The 22,635-nt window shown below is 38.0% G+C and overlaps 1 protein-coding gene across 5 annotated transcripts in view; it reads left to right on the top strand.

The window, feature by feature from the left end:
• Positions 1-22,635, top strand: part of LOC117226122 (uncharacterized) — a 797,792-nt gene that overhangs the window by 582,520 nt on the left and 192,637 nt on the right. The gene's annotated exons all lie outside the window — the stretch shown is intronic.

Here is a 22,635-nt window from a genome sequence, read left to right as displayed (position 1 = left end):
TCGAAAGTGCAGTCGATTCGAACAAATTGTACCTTTTCAAACATTTTGTACTTTGAGAGAGATTAGTTTAGCTGGATCGCGTGTTTGAATGTCTGTTGGAACAAATTGTTGCGTTTTGGAATATTGTTTCCGTTTTTGCTAGAGATTATAACAGCTTGAGTAACGTTTTTGGGTATTATGGTTACTTCTTTTTATAGACCTCTTTTTATTGATTTTAAAGAGGACTACGTTTTCGCGCCGATAACTTTGTTCGAATTTTGTTAAATGCAACCTGATTGAACCAAATTGTTGCATTTTAGAATGTTGTTACTTAGATATCATTATGGCACGAGTGACGTTTGTTATACGTGTTTCATAAAACTCAGTCCGCTATCCAGACTTTTAATTCCTTTTGTTTTATCTCCATAAATATTTCGTATTTCGTTTCGAAGTTTTATCAATTATTATTCAATGTATTGTCATGTATTCAATTATTATTCATTAAACTCAAGGGACTTCACAATTCGTGCAGGCATTTTAATTGAAAGAACATCACGTAAAGATGTATTTATATTCTTAATACGTATTCTTAAACTCTCATATCGACGAAAAATGAATAGTATGAAGATGTGGAAGAATTATTTCGAAGTAGAATTTCTGATCACGATCTGAACAAAGATATTTTTCACATGAATCGCAAATTGTGACGTGAATCTCACACAAATTTTCATCGAATATATATAATATACATATAATTACTAGACTGCGGATCTTTACGCAGAATACAAATTTTGCACATCCGTTGCGGGAAACAGGAACTGCATAAACATTTGGTTACGTTTTGAATAATTTTAACGGGTTATAAATAACATAATCGAGTCATTAAATTTTTGCAATAGTGTCGATGTTCTATGTTTGATCAACTCATTTCTGTCATAAATGCATAAAATTCGCAGTCCAACGATTACTTCATTTTTCATTCACGGAAATCAATGTCTAAGGGAAACCAAATTTCGCACTGAAATAATTTATGTTCTCATCGCTTATCTGTGGTTCAAAATGACGCCAAAACACATCACGAAGTCGAAATGCTAAATTATGCTAAGCCAACGAATACAGTTCAAACTCGTCCGTCTTGTTTGCGAGGGCAGCTTTGACCAGCGTCGTTCAAGGCTTCGTTCGTTCGACTCGTCAAAACAATGAGTAAAAGCGAAGGAAAACGAACGGCCGGAGGACAAAGGGACGAAACGTGAAGGGAGGAAAGAAGGGGAATAAGAGAGAGAGAAAGAGAGAGAGAGAGAGAATCGGAATGGTGAGAGGCGAACATTCAATTCTTATCAGGAACGAGAAATGGAATAAGACGGAATCAATAGAGGCAGCAATGGTTGCTTCTGGTAGCCTTGGCCAGACTTGTTGGCCAGTCAGGAGGATGGACTTGTATTTTCTCCGAAGACGGATCTACAAATCCTCCTTTCGCCTCTCTTTCTCTCTCTCTCTCTCTCTCTCTCTCTCTCTCTCTCTGTCTCTCTCTCTTTCTTCCGCACGCCAGATTCTTCGTCTTCGTCTTCTTCTATTCAGGATTCGCCACGTGGCTCAACTACATTTCCTGTGGACGGTAGTTCTCCTTTCCGAGACATTTTCGTACCCTCGGTGTCACGTTCGACTCGGCTTCACACTGTTACTCGCGATTTGATGAATGCCTTGCCAGGAAATTATTGATTTCGCTGGAAACCCCTATTTCTGAGAGTTCCCTGCATCGGACAGCATGGTCGAAGTTCGCATGAATTCACTGGGTCACCTTATGTGAGAACAGTCTCCTAAATATTTGCAAGCTTGCAAACATGCGATTCTAATCGATAGAGAAAAATGGTATGCGACTGGTTGATCATATTCTTCATTTATTTAAAACCCCATACGCGTATTCAGCTTCTATTATCTTTTGGATCTATTGGGTTGGTCCGTAAAGTTCGTGCGGTTTTAATTTCGATTTAAATTTCCCCGCGTAATAATTGTGGTTCTTGTTAACTCGACACTCTATGGTTTTAAAAAAATTAATATTGTATTATTCACACGGAACAAAATTATAAATAAACGATCGCACAACAGGAGAAAATTAAAGCTATCGAACGATAGATGTGACGTAATCGTTGAGCAACTATTATCCGGGACGATTATAGTAAATTCTCCCAAATTGTGCTTCAGCTTGTGATGAAAAGTAGGCTGTTTTGGAAGAGAAGATGCGATTATTCGAGCCGCGCGGCTCGTTTTTATAGTTGTCGATTGTCAATAACCATAAAAAACGAGGCGTAAGGCTCGTGTAATCGTATCTCCTCTTACTGTAAATCGAAATTAAAACCGCACGAACTTGTTAGATCACTTATTACATTATTTATTTCAATATTTACTACATTACCTATTACACTACTTATTATATTATTCATTTCATTGCTTATTACATTATTCATTGCATTACTTATTACATAACTCATTATATTATTCATTACATTACTTATTACATTACTCATTATATTATTTATTATATTACTTATTACATTACCCATTACATTACTTATTATATTACCTATTACATTACTTATTACATTACCTATTACATTACTTATTATATTACTCATTACATTACTCATTACATTATTTATTACATTACTTGTTACATTACTTGTTACGTTATTTATTACATTACCGACTTATTACATGATATTTCGACTGCACATCACACATATGTATGTGGGTGACAGAATTGCTCGTGTGTGTTGCTCAGATATCAAATTTAATGTTCACACTAATCTATTACATCTTCCTAATTTTACTAGAATCCGTAAAACTTGAGAATGCCGAGAAACTAATTTTAAACACGACTTAGCTTTTCGATCCTAATTTGATTAAACAAAATACTTTGTTTTTGTGACGTTTTTGTTGCTATCGGCGTGGCAGCCAAAACGTTAAATTGGAACGCACCAGTAATTAGGTCACGAATAGGCAAAAAACAGAATTATGACAAAACTAAAGTTACTAAAGTTACAAAACTATGCGTACGATTTCGAGTCTTATTTGAAGCTGAATTTGATGGTAGATTTTGATAGCGGATGGAAGTTTCTTCGGTAAAGCTTGTGCCTTTCAGTAAGACTTCAAATTAGGCATTGAGTTAGGCTTTAAGCTAAGCCATGAGTCAGCTTCTAAGTCAGAGTTTAGATCAAGCTTTATACTAAGCTTTGCGTTGAGACTTCAAATTAAGGTATAATCTAGGCTTCGAGTTAAGTAGCGACCAAGCCTTCGAATCGAGCTCTGAGTATTTTTTTTTAAACGAGATTTCCAGCGAAATTTAAATTTGGCATTTCCATACAAAAAAAGAGAAAGAAACGTTCGATATTTCGGAACTGTTTTGCACGTCACTTCCGTTCGCGAAAAACGGTCTATCAATCGAAATTGTTTTCGAAGTTCGGTGACTTTCGTTATTTTATGGGCGATCGAGATGCACCCGCAAAAGGTAAACGACGAAAGGATTGCGCGTCGTTGAAATTTCAAATCGTGCAACAATATTAAAATAAACGGCAGACAGTGAAAATACGTGACGCTGAAAAACTGCTATTTACCCGGTGGTCTCGTATAAAAATGTCGCTTCTCTGTTTGTTTTGAAAATAGAATTGAAAATTGGTCATAGCTCGAGCATCTGCATTCGTGTGCATCTCGGAACAATGTGCACGCGTTTATCCATATACGTGTATAAATAACCTACGCTGTTTCTATATAAATGCGTATGTACATCTTATATTGTATATATGTATACATGTATGTATACAGATGCATCTATCGGCGTTCATTCTCCCCTGTAATCGCATTAGAACGATTCTCCTCGAGGTTCAACCATTGTACCGAACATCGTTCAAATGCCAATCATGAGTTTCTATTTTCCATTTTACGAGAGCCCGTTTGGCGCTCCACAATACACGCCGTTTCTTTTCATGCTTTTCGTTCTCCGCTCTCCAAGAGAAATGTATATTATGCCTTCAGCGATTCAACCAGACGAAGAAATACCGCTCGGTGAAATTCTCCTGGTGAGTTCCCTTAACTTCCGCGCTGATATTCCAATGCGTGACTACGCACGCTATAAATGAAAAAAAATATGCTACCCCTGTCAGGCTCTTTGCTGACATTCATTATTTCGTCGGCCATTGTACGAGCCATGCCAATCAGAGTCATGCTCGAGAACTCCTACACGCAAGTATTTGCAGTTAAAATTGCAAATAACAATTTTCATGAAAATGGTCTGTAAAGAAATTTTAATGAAAATAGTCCTGTAAGGAAATTCTTATGACAATGGTCTGTAAGGAAAAAATTTGAAACGTAGCTATGTCCGTTATCACAATTTTGTTCAGGGATCATTAGCATTTTCGATCAATTCGATAATACTACTTGTACGCATCGTAATTACATATTTTCTTGTACCAAAAATTTCTCACATCGGAAAATTGTTTTCTGAACGTGTGAAGACAAATTTCATGTAAAGTAAATTTGTTTATTTCTACGTCCACTTCTGTTTTAATTTTGCTTTTTTCATAGTAAAAATTTAAAGGTATTTAATATCTATTTTTTTAATTTTTTTAATTTATTTTTACTCCAGATATTTTTCGGCATAAGCAACATTGTGTGTATCTTAATAATTGAAATATTACTTAATATTTTCAGAATATACTAATTTCATTCATACAGGGTGTCCCCCAAAAATGTCTCGCAATCCGGAAATGGCGAGTTCCTCGGATCCTTTGAAGCAACTTCTTCCTTTACAAAAATTTTCTCCGAGGCACCGTTAACGAGTTATTAACGTTAAGGTTGGCCAAGCTAACCAGCGCACGAAGCCCAGTTCCGCTCATTGGCTCGGTCGCCTCGCGCCAGCTGAGCTGGGATTCGACCGCCTCGACCGCTGGCGCCGTTGGCTCGACCGCCTCGCGCCAGCTGAGCTGGGGTTCGACCGCTCGACCGCTGGCGCCGTTGGCTCGGCCACCTCGTGGCAGCTGATCTCGCCTCTCATTGGTCACTGTTTTTCGTTAATAACTCGTTAACGGTGTTTCGGAGAAAATTTTCGCAAAGGAAAAAGTTGCTTCAAATGACCCGAGGAACCCGCCACTTTCGGATCGCGAGACATTTTTGGGACACCCTGTATATGTACATGAATTTATGCTAAAAATGAATGCGCGACACATGAAATAGCATTAGATTCAAAAAAACTACAGTGCACTCTTACATATCCCTCAAATTATTAAAATTCATAACAAAAGTAGAATTGAATCTCTGATCGACTATCTTTGAAAGTTGTTTCAGAAAATTCTGCTTTCACATAATGATACAGACGGGAATTCAAATGAGATTTGAACGGTGCTAAATTTTCGTGGACGGTGCGATAAATCGCAGGTAAACCACCTTCCAGCGATTGCTCCGCAGCAGAAGCAAGTATCCCTGGGTCGATTGATTTTGTAGCAACTCTCCCTCTAATCCCCGGTAAAAAATACGATAGCAAATTTCCGGACACTGGAATAACCCTGTATATTAGTCTCCGTTGGATTGAAAAGTTTCGTAATCCGGGAAGTTCGAAAATTTGTCTTTGTATTCGGCACGAAATCGCCGCAATCCTCTTTTGTGCTTCGTTCCCTCGGCTACGTGCAGCGGATTCGGTTCGAGCGGACAGTATTTTTCTTTTCTCCCGACCCTGGGCGCGGCGTCGCCTTCGTTTTATGTACGTATTTCGCTGGATGGGGTCGGACCCGACACTACGTTCAATGCGAACTGACGAACACCACCAGGAATTACTTTCGTTTCATCTCTGGTTTCCTCCGAGCCTCGGCCGCCTCCTCGTTTTTTTCTTTCAAATTCAATGTCTCGCCAATTGTTCTTCCTTCCATTTCTTTTCGCAGACCCCGTCTGTCCTCGCTTCGTCGACGACAGACCCCTCGGGCCCGTCGCTGCCATCGAATCGGGCTTTAATAAAATAATCGTCCATTGTTATCGACCGATTCGAGGCGCGATCGACCTTTGGAAACGCACGCGTACTCGAAGCTCGCGGGGCGCCGTGCTTTTACGTTTGTGTAGAGGTCGTGACTAGATTTATTCGGCTCATCTGCCTGTCCATTTACTTTTACATATTTTTGTACATGCTTTTGTACCTATTGTTCGACGCTTGTCTTTGTCGCGTCAGATTCGTTGAAAACATTTTTGTAACAGAATCGACTGAGCGTGAACGTCGCCAATTTCATTCATGTTGAAATACTGTTTCATTTTTCGTTGTCAACATTTGGCCATCGAAGCGAAGATTTATACGCGACAAATATAAATTTTCCCTCTCTTGTGAGAAATGAGTGGGTTAAACGAGTGAAAATTTTGACTGTATGTCTTAAAATGTAATGTATACACCACAAAACGTTCAAGGGTCGAGTGAAAGGAATTGTACAGTTACCGTGATTTAACTTAACATTACATTGTTTTAACGATAAGTTTGGTCAGTAAACAATACGCGTGCCAGTAAACGATAACACATTTCATGCATTTTTGCATGAAACCAGCTTATGTTCGCATTAAATTGTACGATAAACGATTACAGAAAAGAAAAAACTGAAAGAAATGTTTCCCCATCAGCTTCATTCTACATATGAAAATCTATTTAATAGTTTAAATAACTGTTTAACGAAGAACATATAAGAAGAAATTTCATAGTAAAATTCTGCATTCGATGTACAATCAATTTCTAATGTATACTACTCAGCAGCATCGAAATTGTTGGAATTTCAACTGAATTTACCAGAGGCCAAAGCACAATATTAAGATCTGTTTCGTCCATTTATTCAGGTTTCCCGGGCACTCTGAAGATAAGCAGAAAACTTTCTTGTGTACCCAGTATAATATACACGATCATAATTACATCGTAGTTTATACTTATCTTATGCAACGTACGTACCGTGCATATTAACTTTCATATGCTTGCTCAAATATCGTGGGAAAGAACAGTAATCACGAGTGAACATCTCTCTTGGATACACAGTGGCCCACAAATGTGTTCGTACACCTTTTAAAGCGCAATACCTTTTTTAAGACTGGACTAAGTGACTTGAATTTATTTTAGATGATAGCGGGACTAGTCGACTAGACGATGACCAAAGTGTTCTTTTTCTTAAATTTTGCTATTACTTGGAATGACAAAGAGAAATAAGAAACTCTCGTTTTTTAACTTTTTTATCTGAGCCTGTAACACGGAAATTTAAAAAATGCTTCTCGTAGATCTCGGTAATTCGTATGTATGCTGAAAATTTTATCGAAATCAGTTGACGTTGTTACGAGTTACAACAAATTAAAGATGACAAAAATCGCAATTTTATCGCGAAAGACTGGAAGAAATTTCCGATTTTTTAAATCTTTCAACGCCTGTAACTCGACTCTAGGTTAACCGATTTCGATAAAATTTTCAGCATCGTGATCTACGAAAGGCATTTTCTAAATTTTTGTTATAGGCTCAGATAAAAAGTTAAAAAACGAGAATTTCTTATTACTTTATGTCATCCCAAGTAATAGCTAAATTTTAAAAAGGCATTTTATTAATCTTCTAGTAGACTAGTCCCTCTATCATCTGAAAGAAATTCAAGTTATTTAATTGAGTTTGAAAAAAGTTATTACCTTTTAGAAGGTTTACGAACAATTTGTGGGTCACTGTATGTGCTACTTATTAACCCTAGAAAGATAACCATATGACAACGTACGTAAAAGATAACCATACGCTTCAGAGGCGCATGCTTTTCTAAGGCGTCAATTTTATACTAACAATGGATATTTATTTAAGTTAATCTAGTCATTTTAAAGGTTTGGCATTATTGTAAAAATAAAATGCATTTATATTATATTTTTTTATATTTTAAGTAATTTTAAACTTAAATCACTAGACCTCTATGAAAAATTAACAAAAATCAACAGTCTTCGCAGGCGCCTCTGCGACTTAGGTTATCTTTCTCGGGTTAAGAAGGGTAGATGAAACACGATATAAATGTTGGCCATATCACTTGTTTTTTATTTACTTCTGTCTATTGTTTGTCGAGGGTGACGACCGACGTAAGAATCTTTAATTTTGCATGAAAATCCATATTCTACTCGTAACTTATTTAAAAAATAGCAGCATCACTATTCTGTTGTTTTCTGCGTACGATTATTGTTAAGGGCGACAATTGATGCAGGAAGTTTTAATTTTGCATCAAAATCCATGTTCTAGTCATAACATCTTTCACGAATAACAGAATCACCGTTCTACTATTTTCTGTGTATAATAATTGTTAAGAATGACAGTTGACGCAGAAAATTTGTACATTGCGCAAAAATCCTCATTCTACTCGTAACGTCTTCAGGAAGCAAGAATATTCGTCAACGTATAATCGACCCTTGTTTCGGATGAAATAATTTCCATATAAAATGAATATTCATTTTATAACATTTATTTCAAGTATACCAGCGTTCGAAGACAGTCCCTGCGAATTTCACGAAATCCACTGTCGATACGGAAAATCTGACGAAAGCGAAGTTTCAGAAAATAATTTCCGGCTGATGGAAACGGAGCTGATCGAAATCACTTTACGACAGACCGTTCGCCGAAGTATTTTCGCCGGAGACAACAGGTACAGGGGACTCTGTTTCTTTCCACGAGCACTTTCTCAGTCGCGGCCAGAGCCACGGCGGTACTCAGAAATATCGTTCCTTTGTCGAAGTGAGTATTCCATTTGGCCTGTGTCCATAAAATTTCTTGGTCGGTTACTTGGAAAGTCGTTTTCAAGAAAGCATATGCCGAGAATCGAGTAAACGATGTGGACGACTTTATCCGATCAGCGAAAAAGTCCTTGGCCTGTTTCCTGTTTTTATTGAAATCCTTTTAACCTCGGATACCCCGACGAGACGGGACTTAAGTACCTAACTCTGTATGTACTGCGGACCGAAGTCGTAAAGAATTGTGTTTCCTCGTTCCTCCCCCCCCCTCCGCCCACGCCGAATCCTTTTAAACTTGGCCGGTGTATCGTGACCTCCTAGTTTCAACTTCGAAATAACGAAAGGTGAACGCCGCTGGGCTGCTGCGAATTTCGTTTCGCCGGAAATCCGTTTGCGAACCCGAACAGTAATTAGTGGACCGAAATACGGACCATTAATTAATATCGCGAAGCTTTGTTGAAATAAAAATATTCAGGGGCCACCTTTTTTTCTGATTAATGGACTGCGAATTTTATGCATTTATGGCAAAACGGTCAAATACAAAACTGTAAAAACATTTGAAAAATTTAAAGATACTGTTGCATTAACTTCGACTCGTTAAAATTATTAAGAAACGAAATAAATGACTATGTGCCTCCTGCATCGTGCAATTAGTGCAGAAAACTTCTTTTTTATATAAAAATCCGCACTTGAGGGATCAAATTTACGAAGTGGATTTGTGGGTCTTCGAGAAAATACAAATTTTCAGAGACTACTATTTTCTCCGTTAGATTGAGAAATAAACATTTTCTGTAGCCATAATAACGAACGTTAATCGAATAAAAATTTAATTTTTCCATTAATCATTTTAAATATACAAATTTTTAGTATAAGTATATAAACATTATAATCTCGTTATTGCTTGAAATTTCATCTGCTCATTGTTGTCGCAGATGCATATGTATAATTTGCAATTTGTTTGTAAATCATCATATTTATTCCAAAAATTTATTTCATCCTCGTGACCCGAACAAATGCATAAGCTCTGCAGTCTGTTAATTATACGGATCAGAGGGTGTGTCTCAGCAATTACTATGACCTTGAAATCCTATAGGACCTTAAATCAAATTTGAAAAATACGCTCACTTCAATCTCTTTTTAAAATTCTTTTTAATACAATGTATAATGGAAATGAAATATCTTTAAAACATTTAATACGCTTTTTGTGAATACCAATAATTTAATGACGCAGATTATTCGAATTTATTTAACGTGATGTCGATGGAACATTGTCTAGGGAATACGGTAAACCGTTTTTTTCCCAAATAAATCCGCTGCATTCGAGATTTGTTTTAAATGATTCGCTAAAAGCTTTTTAATTCATTACGGAGTCTCTGGACGCATGTAAGCCGAGCGCGGAAAATTGTCGATCATTAATGTAAACGAGCTTTTTTCCGTTTATTGCGCTCCATTACAGATGAAAGGGACGTAATAATTGGTCTTCGAGACTGTAACCGTAAATTCTGTATGATGTTTAATTCGTGTTCTCGTAATCCCTAGCAAAATGTTTCCGATCATATATACACTGATATACAATTTACAAAGAATATTCGCATTTTGGAGTTATAAAATGTTTATCTTTTATGCAGATAAGACGCGAATGGTGAACGTAGGTGGGATCTAAATAAAATAAACAAGTACAACGTGACACAATCTTTCATTTATTATAAGAAATAAAACCACAGAGCAAACAAAATGTTATGTGGAAAAAAGATTCCGATCAACACAAATGTTGGAAAAAAGTTTCCGATCATTGAGTTATTAATATTTTATTAAATTACCACATGCTCGTCTAACACTTTTAACACGTTCCGTGCCGAGCTTTTTTTACTCGAATCTTCACACTTTGATATTTTACTAAAACTTGATGTATTACGTGCAATTATTAATTCTCGTACACATAACAACGTAACAAAAACTTATCAACGCCCATTCTTGCGGTGGAAATTGATTCTTCGGTTCTAAATTTCTTGTAAACAATTTGTTCAGTTCACTAAGTAAACATGCAAGCGTGTACCATCGATGGTACACGTGGCACGGAACGTGTTAATGCGTTGGGGTATTGATCTCGCTAAGTTTTCACAATCCCTCTTTCGTGTTTGGTTTTTTCTCGTAAATCAATTTTCGTTTCACTTTGTTCATATGTTCTTGTTTGGGTTCAAATCGGGACTGTTCGCAGGTCACTTTAAAAAAAGAGTTTCCGATCAGTACAAATGTTGGAAAAAAGTTTTCGATCATGGTTCAAATAATTAACTCTACGAATGTCTCAAGCGGAGAAAGCAAGCGTAAATACAACTCGTGTCTGTGAAAATGTAAACAAACGGAAACTGTTTTCCAAAACTGTTGTATTGATCGGAAACCTTTCTCCACATAACATTTTTCTTTCTCTGTGGTTTCTTTCTGATAATAAATGAAAAATTGCGTTATTTTGTATTTGTTTACTTCAATTTAGATTTCACCTACGTTCTCTATTTATCTTACCTGTGTGCATGAGAAAACATTTTATAACTCTAAAACGCGAATATTCTTTGTGAATTTTGTATAAATGTATATGATCGGAAACTTTTTGTCAGGGATTGTATCTTCTTTGGCTCTCTGTCTCTCTGTCTCTCTGTCTCTCTCTCTCTCTTTCTCACTCTCTCCCCTCGCCACCAAAAAAAGAAGGAAAGACTAAAAAGGAGATGGAACTTTGCTGCATAGTCTGCAAGCCGTCTTGCGCTCGCCTTTTTCAAAAGGATGTTTTATGAAACGCTTGAATGTAATTACTGTTGTCGTTCAAATACTTGCCCGAAGTCCTTTACTCTTTCAGGTGTATTTAGCGAAGAGTTTTGTTTGAACGGCGAATTGGTAAAAGGCATCGTTCAACGAATAACAAAAAGAAAGAGCAGGCTAATTAATTCACTGGCAAACGTAGATTCTCCCTGCTTTCACACAGTTAGCATAATTAGCACCCTTTAAGCTTATGCGATGCTATGATAAAGTTGACACGTGTCGCGAATATTATTGCAAAACGGACTGTAAATATTGGAGAGCCGAGCTGAGAGTTCGTCTAGCATGTTCGACGATATTCGTCGAACGTGTAAGCTCGATAGATAACAGGTCTGCATATAAACTCGCAGACATTTTGATAATAATTTATTGTAGAAATGCATGCAAGTAGTCGAATCAAATTTCGTAATCAATTTTTTTGAACAACTATGTATCGTTTATTAGGAAACTGCGGATTTTATAGATTTACGACAAGAATGAAAAATTGAAATACAAAACTGTGAAAAGCATGTGAAAAATTTGATAATATTGTTACACTGTTTTCAATTTGTCTAAATTGTTAAAGAGTACAATTTATTTTTACTTCGTTCCTGTTTCTTATTCTTATTTATATAATGTTTCATATTAACATTATATAAATCCTTGCGTACTTACTGCTTCTAATAAAATTTATCGTATTCACTGGTAGGAATTGTGGATAGCAAATTATACTGTGGTTCGTAGTCTAAACGTGGTATATTAAAAATTCATGCACCATAAAATCATTAAAAATTTGCGTATTTCGATATTTATTTCCGCAATCAACTAATATAAAAGTAAATATATCCGCTACCTGATCTTTGATTATAAAAGTATGCATGAATTGTAAAAATTATGAAAATCCTCATTTATATAAACAACATCAAAATTTCTCTCCTCTTTTTCCATTATTATTGTTATCATAAGTTTACTTATTTTAGCGTGGTGGCATTAACTGCGAGGTCATTAGCGACCATATAATTTACAATTAATTATGCACAAAGACTTATATTCTAGATTATAATTAATATTTATATTATGTTGTACTTTTTAACACGTTCCGTGCCACGTGTACCATCGATGGTACACGCTTGCATGTTTACTTAGTGAACTGAACAAATTGTTTACAAGAAATTTAGAACCGAAGAATCAATTTCCACCGCAAGAATGGGCGTTGATAAGTTTTTGTTACGTTGTTATGTGTACGAGAATTAATAATTGCACGTAATACATCAAGTTTTAGTAAAATATCAAAGTGTGAAGATTCGAGTAAAAAAAGCTCGGCACGGAACGTGTTAATAACGGTAGCTACTTTTCGCTGTCACTGAAGCCAGAAGTTTCTTGTCCAGACGAAATCCCCGGACAAACATGATCGAGGTCTTCCATCGATCGCGTGTAGCTTGACGGTCGATTAAGAAGGAAGAGTAACGCTCCATGATCGAGCGTAATTTAATTCTGTTTGTGCGAAGTAATAAGCGTCGAGTTACACCTTCTGCCAGTATTTTCCGGCGCGGAGTCAGCCTTTCAGCCCAGTCCGCCATTATATAATGACGGCGAAGCCGAACTTCCAGTTTCTATAGCTGTCAGAAATGATTTCGTTCGAACCGATGAAAATACTTTTCCCCCGCAGTTAATATCATTTTTCATGGTATCGAGTTATTGATGAAGCAGTAAGTTCAGCTGCCCGGAACACTCCCTTCGTAAGCCGTAATAATTCTTTCGGACATCGAAAATTAGGCTGTGATGTAGAACATTGTTGAAACTTCAACTCTGTATTCTCTCCGTTCATTGAATTGACCAAACATATTTCTCAATTAAATTTTAGGCTGAAATGTCGGAAATAATTTCTTCAAGCATGCATTAGGGTGACCACGCCTGTTACCGACGACGAATTACTATCTCGCTTCAGAATGATTAATTCCGTAATTATTAACTTCGAACTAGTGTTTCTCTGTGAACGAGAAACAAGTTGTTTGGAAATTAACTTCGTTTCTCAAGTGAAATTTATTAAATCGTTTTGCCAATAAACAGCAGAAGTTCAACAAAGAACGCAGGATTTCAAAGTTACCAGAAAAATCGCGAAAGATTGTAGAACATAGTAATCGATGCATCGTTGAATATAATTTGCTCTAAATATTGAAAATCGTCATTCATTTTCCCTTGGAGGAACGAAATTACTTTCCGAACAAGCTAAAAATTCACGAATGTAAGCTAAGCATACGCGAATAAAACAGCCAAGTTTCGCAAAGATGTATAATTTAGTTTATTAGAATAAAAATGTCCAAAGGAACGAAGATACTTTTTCGGGGCGAGTTATTTGAGGGAATACACACGCATGGCTCGGGAACGAGTTTCAGCAATGTAGTAGGACAGAATAGAAAAATTCGCAACACGGTTGCACACGAATTATTTTCGTCGAGAAGCGACAAGAAGTCAACAAATATTCCGAACAATAAAAAAGCAAGCGCCGCAAGCTCAAAGGAAAATAATTACGGTCACGCTGTTGGTCTACCGCCGCGAAAGAAAACCACCTTCGATGTTGCTTTCTGTTCCGATCTCCCTTATATTCGTTTTGTCCACTTAATTACTCCTGCGTGCAACGACGAATTCCGTGAAAATGCAACGCGGCATCCGCGAAATAAGAGGCTTCCAAGAGATAACAGGAAACAGGTTAAGTACTTCGAGGGTTTTTCTCTCTTCTCTGCCGCGCCGTTGCCTCGCAGTCAAATCGGGGAAACCTATTCGGAAGTTTTTCTCTTTTCTTTTTTCTTTTTTTTTGATACCTGCAACCGGAGAAACCAACTGCGGAACGGTGTCACTTGTTAAGAATACGTGGAGTATCGTCGAAAAGGAATACCAGCGAAATGTGAACCGCGCGAAAGGCAGAAAATATTTGCGAAATTAATTTGCGTATTGTATAAACGCACAGGGGGCAAAACTGGATTTTGAGGAGCATCGACGCCAGACTGCGGATTTTTCCGCGAAATAGAAATTCTCTGCGTTAATGTTTTCTTTGGGGGACCAAAATTTCTCGATTTTATATGGCGCATTTTCATAGATATCGACGGAAAAAACACTGCAAATACGAGTTTCAAAGTGCGGAACTCGTTCTTTCGAAAGTTACACGGTTCCAAGGTCGAAGAATTTTCAACGTTTCCGACGAAATCGTGGTCGTTCGCTGGTAGCGAACGTGTTAATATTCCGCGACAGCCAATGAAACAAATGACCCTAAAATGTAAATTCTGTTCTGTAACCCCAAGCTGAGGTGACCACCGCGCGTTTGGCAGGTTTCCCCAGCCACGGTCACGAGCGCCGTCAGCAATCGCTTCTCCGGCGAGAAAGACGATGCTCGAATTAATTGAAAGAAAAAAGGATCCATCGAAAGGGCAACCTCTACGGTCGTTGCCGATCGGTCTGTCCTATCGCAGGGCTTTACCCTTTCCTTCGCGACGGGGTACCCGGCCAGCATCGCGAGTTCGTCGTATCTCTGTTATCGAAGTAAATCCACGTAGTCCTTTTTCTGGGTTCGAACGACGGGGCGACGGTGCTCCTCGAAATAAGGAAGGACGAAAGGAAGCGCTTATACCTCGAGAGGTATTCTCTTCGAGGGCTCTTCACACTCGCCGGGGTTATATCTATATATAACGAGAGGCGGGGGGCAGTCGAGTCTCTCTTGGTCCAAAAGGGATTTGCGACAACTTCGGGCGAGCGGCGGGGTTGGGGCGAGGAGGCCGAGTGGGCTGGGGATTGAGAGAGTCGTTGCCGATGCAGCCAGCAGCGGGGGAGCTTCGTCGTTTCTTCGGTCTTCCGCTTGTAAAGAGGGCTTGCTTTCCCACCTCGATATCGTCGATACCCTCTTTGTTCCCGGGCTTCCTTCTCGTCCGCCTCGCATTAAGGATGCCCCGAGCCCGTCAAATGAAAGAAAATAGAGCGGGGCAAACGGCCTTCGTTGCCTCCCCCCTCCCCCTTTCTACCCCCCGCACCCGTCCCGGCTTCTCTTTCCTCGAGCCAGTGACGAGACTCCTTTTGCAACGCCGGCCTGCAACCGGGGAAATTAATGGAGAGTTGATAATTGCTGAGAATTTAATCTTGGACTTTGACGGCTCTCTCCGCGCTCGCTGCCGAGAAAAGGGGAATTGCGAGCGCGGAAAATTCGACGCCGGCTTTCTGCGAGGCTTACTCGCGAACCGTTCGGCTCGATTTCGGCCCTCGAAGAAACTCGTCGAGCTGACTTCGACATTTTCATCGGCGAATCACGCTCGCACACCGGGGAAAAATGGCCGGGTTCGCGTCGAAGTCGCGGAACTTTCGACAGAAACGAGATCGAGAGATGATGGCTCTTTTTTTTAGATGAAACTTAAAGCGTTCTAGAATAAGGGAAAATTATAGAGAATGTCGCATGAACAATATTCGACCATGGTAATTAAGTTTGTTATTTTCCGAGGAAATTTTGGTTGATCCGTAACGTCAATGTGTGGTATGAGGTTGTTTGTACGCGTAACGCTGTTTGATTATTGTAAAATTATATATTAATCGGAGAAATTATTAATCGCCTTGTTCGTTTGAAACCATTTTGACACGAACAAATATATTGGGACGCTTGGATTTAGACAGTTCCTACCTTATTAGGTGTATTCGACTAAAAATAATATTATGCAGCAGTTTTAGTTCGCGATAATATTTTCTACTGGAATAACATTAGGTTGCTAAGGGTTGTAAAAAAGCACTTGATTCGGTATTTTGCCAAAAAAGAAAACAGGACTACGAGCATAAGATGTCAAAGCTACCAGGGAAACGTTAAAAAGTTACCGAAAAATACGTTATTAAATGATATTTACTCCAAACATTAAACAATTACTTTTCGAACAACCCAATATGTACATGTATTCGTGGAAACTTTACTTCTTTCGACATTATCTTTAATTTGCTACCACAGTTAACGAAACAAATGATCTATTTCATCTGACTTTCTCAACATTTTCCTAGCAAAACGTAAATTCTCATGAACGTCCGCAGTCTAGCGACAAGTATTAAAGATTTCATAGCTTTTATCGGCTTCGCCAGCGTATATAGAATTTCGAGCATTCTTATATTATTTGGATTTATGTGTTAAGAGTCGAAATAATGACGAGAAGCAAGAATGTTTTGATAAGAGCAGAATACGCGATGGCTTATGAATATTCAAATATGGTGATTATTCGAATGTTAATGAATGGTAACTAGGTTTCCTGATATTCACTCGAGAATGCCCGAATTCCAACATTAACAGACCGATTTAACGAATCGAGGACGAAATCGAATTCGATATCGTCTGAAATATGAGAAGAACATTGAAACTGCGGAACCGTTCTCGGAAATCGCTAATCATTAAATATCGATTGGTTAATAATTATTCGGAATCATCCCGGCCGTATAAAGCAGTTTGATTCTGCTTCAGAAATATATTTTTAGCACAATGCTGCGCGGGACGTAACCATTAAAGAAAAAAGAAAGGGGAACCGAGAAATCCTCGTCCCTTTGTTTCCCTTCCAACAACGAAGCTTTCTTTTCTCGCTTGGACGTCTTCAATACAGTCTTTGTCTCTGTCATTTTCCGCGTCCCCCGGCTGCGTCAGAAACGTTTCTCTGTGGACTCGAGAGCAGAAGGGGTTGAGTACAGAGGAAGTAGGGGAAGAGACGTGAAGAAAGAAATTATGAAGGTATAGGCCGAGATAGATGTATAGCCCCTCCGCCCTTAAGACTCTAACCTCCTTAGGAATCGAAAACAAACGAGAGGAACCAATCTTGCGTTTCGATTAATCGTACAATGGCGCGTCCTTTATTCAGGGATCGTTTGTCGCGTAGCTCCGCCACGAAAGGGAGCAAAATCTGGTACGATCCTTAGAAACATTAGTTGCGTTTAGAGACCCTAAGTTAAACTCTTCGCTAAATTGTATGTGACATAAAAATGGAATAGAGGTATTATAATATCCAGAAACTGGCACGTTTTAACGAATTATCGACGTTTGACAAAAAACAATCTATCCACATTGTTTAATGGAGAAAGATCGCGAGGAGGATCGTAACGGCGAAAAAAATCGACGAAGTATATTTTCTCACGACTCGACCTTTATTTCTAGGCATGTTGAACGATTGTAATCAGTAGACCGCGGGCAGTGAATACGCCAGAAGAATTTAACAATATTGTTACGTTATTTCCAACTATGAGAAGTATTATATTAAAAGAAGAAATACAGGTTTCTTTAACTTCTGTGTTATACACTTGACGTAGGGAATATTAGTTTTACATAAAGATCCGCAGTCTGGTAATGAGTTTGAAACGATGTTGCAATAATCTTGAATCACTTCAATGTTTCCACCATTTGTATTCCATCTGCTATCGTAGATGCGTAGATAAGATTTTAATAAAAACACTTTTCGGCGAATCTAGAGCAAAAATGAACGAATTCCATACTTCTCCATTTCCTCCAACGCTTGTGAATAAATTATGAATCTTAATGCGAACTAAAATGTTCCAAGACGATTGTAGGAAACAGAAACCGAATAAAAATAAGTTGTTTCTTTCAATAATTTCGATAAGTCGAAAACAGTGTAACAATATTATTAAATTCTTCTTATGCGTTGCGAATCGTACATTTCAGCTTTACCACCTTTTTTCAAATGTATGTTATTTTGTATTTAATCTTTACGATTTCCACTACATTTCGAGACGTATTGCAACGGCGAACGGAGAGGCGAATTAAACGGAACCGCATCGAACAATTGATTCGTCCAGTCTGCGCAAGTAACTGCAGCAGTGTATAATGCATTAGAATTCAATAACGCCAGCGCTACAAAAGAAGCAAACAGAAAATCCTAGAATGATCGGGATCGTAAACCGTGACAATTAATTACCGGACCGTATTTCCCGCTGGCCAGTGTTATTCGAGTCACGAAATAAATCAGGGGCCTTTATCCCGGAATCCTTTGAGAGTAGCCCACCCCCATTCATTTTTCACCCTTTAGCGGTGGGAATACAGCTCACAAGTGGGTCGATCGATTCCCTGGAGCGGTCTCGGTGTCCCACGGGACCGCTGCTACGACGAATCCGAAAGGAAATACGTTAAAAGTTGAACAAATTAGCTTTTACAAATTAAACCCTGTCCTCCGCCCCTCTCCCTACAATACCCTCCCTCTATCTCTCTCGCCCGCTCTCTCTCTCTCTCTCTCTCTCTCTCTCTCTCTCGCCTGCTCTCTCTCTCTCTCGCCCGCTTTCTCTCTCACTCGCCTGCTCTCTCTCTCTCTCTCTCTCTCTCTCTCTCTCTCTCTCGCTTGCTCTCTCTTTCTCTCCTGTAGCGTCCGACTCGGATGGAATTTAACACTAAACGTACCATCGCCGGTCATATGACCGGTTTCCAATTTTCTCTGTTAGCATAACTAAGATGACAAAGATGCTTCTATGGAAAATGATTCACTACAGTTTCTTATCCAATTATATATTCTAACAAAAATTACTAAAATGTAAAAAATCGCAATCTTATAATTCGTATAAACTGAAACAAATCAGTCACTTTTAATTGTCGATAAGTTTAATATTAACAGTAGATTTACGGAACGCGACAAAATGACACATGGTAAATTGTTTAATTCACGATTATACCAATTATGAAGACACATTTATGAAGAATTTGTTCCATAAATTTGTTTCAATCGACGTAAAATATTATAATAACAATTGCTAAAATTCTGAATAAATTAACGCTTGCTGCCTATTCAAAAATGAACAGAATAAACGAATAACAACAACATAGAAGAGAACAAAATTTTAATACGCGTTATTCGATGAATTGAAAGCCAATTATGCCCGTAAACAAACCAAAAGGCACAGCAATTGATCACCGCACAGTAACCGGCTGCACTAGCTTATTTCGTCGTGCAATAGGAAGTATCGCGTTTCCAGCTTTTCACAACTTGGGCGCTCGAGTTATTGATTCAGTGTTCAATGTCTTCTCGTATCGCTTTCGCCATTCGATATCTTCAATATTTTTGCAAATACGTACAAACGAGGTTGACTTTAACGTTTGCGATCGCGTGTCGACAGTGCATTTGTAACGATTAAAAATCCGACATTTCATGCTTAGTTTAGCAAATGTTCGATTGAAGCGTCGCTTTCGAGTATATGCGCGACATTTGGTAAGGTGACGTAATATGAACTCTTGTCTTTACTAAACGATCTTAACAATGGATATCACAACGATATTGACCGTCTTTTCCAGTGTTTCTCGATTATTCAGGACTAAATAATGACGTACACTGCTTAGAAAATTTGTAGCGCTGAAAAGTTTTCGATGAAAAATTGGCCAACTTTGAGTGTCGATCATTTCTCGACAAATTATCGTAGGACGATGACTTTTTCTTTAATCTAAAGAGGGAAGGTCAAATTTCATTCGACTACAAACGGCATCTATAAACGAAATTGTACATAGTCTGTGCATTTCGTCGAACTTGGCAATATTCAATGTCACAAACATGGTCTCGCATTTAAAGGGTTACAGCGGTGAAGGTGCATCGAACATAAAATCAAGAAGATGTGTTTTAAAGTAAAGATCTCGAGCTTTAATTTGAGAACAAGATCATCATCCTACGATAATTTCTCACGGAATTATCGTGAGTCAAATTCGGCCAACTTTTATTCAAGATTTGTTATAATTTCTTTGCAGCAGTTTATTTATCTATCTAAACTTTAATTTTCTGCTGATTCGCCAATACCACGTTATTTCTTTTATGGTGGATTATAAAAAAAAGAAATACGGACATTATAGAAATGTGTGCTGAAAAATCATCGAATCATTAACAACGTTTTTTATCCGAACGGTTGACTTGATACATATGGTTCCTTTGAGATTTTTATTCCCTTCGATGAATTCTGCGCGTTGCGATAGAAATAAAAGTGTTGACCCTTTGGTCTTGACTTTCAAGATTAATTTCGCGGTACGTGTTTTTGCAAATCTCCACCGATCCAGATTTCTTTCTCTCCTCTCTCTCCCTCTCGCGCTCTATTTCTCTCTCTCTCTCTCTATTTCTCTTACTGTATTTATTTCTCTCTCTATTTCTCTCTATTTCTCTTTCTATATATATTTCTCTCTTTATTTCTCTCTCTCTCTCTCTCTCTCTCTCTCTCTCTCTATTTCTCTCCATTTCTGTTTCTCTATTTCTCTTTCTATATATATTTCTCTCTTTATTTCTCTCTCTCTCTCTCTCTCTCTCTATTTCTGTTTCTCTATTTCTCTTTCTATATATATTTCTCTCTTTATTTCTCTCTCTCTCTCTCTATTTCTCTTTCTATATATATTTCTCTCTTTATTTCTCTCTCTCTCTCTCTATTTCTCTCACTGTCTTTATTTCTCTCTCTTTTTCTCTCTATTTCTCTTTCTATATATATTTCTCTCTTTATTTCTGTCTCTCTCTCTCTTTTTCTCTCTATTTCTCTTTCTATATATTTCTCTCTCTCTATTTCTCTCTATTTCTCTCCATTTCTCTCTATTTCTCTCTCCCTCTCTATTGATCTATCTTCTGTCTACCTTCCTATCTTTATTTCTCTACTGGCATCGTCCAACTCGGAGTTGGAGCTTAGACGGAATTTTAGGTAATTCGCTCGTATATCGATGGACTATAAAACTTGGTCCGATCGAGGAGCCCCGCAACTGCTGGAAAATTTACTGGAAACGATGTCCTCTGGCCGGCACTACGGCTACTTCTTAGCGGGATTCCGAGGAGAATCCCTTCCTGCTCGGGAAGATACGTAACGTGGACAATGTTCGAGACCTCGTTAAAGTTTCAGAATACTGGCAGAAAGGGTCGGTCGGCCGCGTCGGTTGCACGGGCGCAGGAAGTTTCCACAGGGAAAACCGGAATACGTTAATGCGATGGGTTTCATCTGCCGCCGCTCGCAGAAGCCTGCGTACGCCTATTTTTTTTAATACGCTTCCTTTATGTACCCGACCCGGTAATTAGCAACCAGGTCGTGTACGCCTCCCGGTTTTCCAATAACCAGCCCAAATATTGTCTTCCTGCGCTGCCTCGATACATTTTTGCTCGCCGAAGTATTTCGACGTACTCCTTTTCCGCGAAATTGAAATGCTAACGCTCTCCGCGCGTTCTCCAATTGTCGGTTAAGTACGGCGATCGTGCAATCGTGAATCGACGGATAAAGTATGCCGTTTAATTTCCATGTTGCTCGCGCGACGAACTACCCTCGTTCGCGAATGTTCATTAATTTTAATTACGGTTCGCACGGTCGCTAAACTGCCGAGATTGTTGGACGTTTTGCGACGTTGATTACTGCAAATTCGCGGTCCTTTTGACGTCTGGATTTTCCAGAATTTTTGGCTGCGTAATAGGTATGTATCGTGGTGAGGCTTTCGAGAATGTAAAATGCACAATGTACTCTACTGTACGGTACGCTTTGTAAAATATGAGGTATACGGTATTCTTTATTTTGTAATATATTTTATACATTATGAAACGTATGTGGTATTCGTTGTTTGATACACTTCATAAAATGTAAAGAGTACGGTACTCATTTTTTCAGAATATCACACGTAGCCTTTATTTTGGAATAAACTTTAGAAAATATGAAGTGTACGACATTCATTTTTTGATACACTATATGTATATGATATGAAATGTGTTTTCTATTTTTTAACACATTTTATGCAATATGAAGTGTATGGTATTCGTTTTTTGATACACTTTATAAAATATGAAATGTAGTCTTTATTTCGTAATAAACTTTATAAAATATGAAGTGTACGACATTCATTTTTTGATACACTATATGTATATGATATGAAATGTGTTTTCTATTTTTTAACACATTTTATGCAATATGAAGTGTATGGTATTCGTTTTTTGATACACTTTATAAAATATGAAATGTAGTCTTTATTTTGTAATAAACTTTATAAAATATGAAGTGTATGATACTCATTTTTCGGTACGCTATATAAGATATGAAACGTGTTCTTTAATTTTCAATACACTTTATAAAATGTGAAATGTGTGGTATTCATTTTTGATACACTCTATGATGTATAAAATATAT

Source organism: Megalopta genalis, chromosome 6 (genome assembly GCF_051020955.1).
Source record: "Megalopta genalis isolate 19385.01 chromosome 6, iyMegGena1_principal, whole genome shotgun sequence".
Classification (NCBI taxonomy): Eukaryota; Metazoa; Arthropoda; class Insecta; order Hymenoptera; family Halictidae; genus Megalopta; species Megalopta genalis.
The sequence above is the reverse complement of the archived record's forward strand: the minus strand, read 5'-3'. Positions and strand labels throughout refer to the sequence as shown.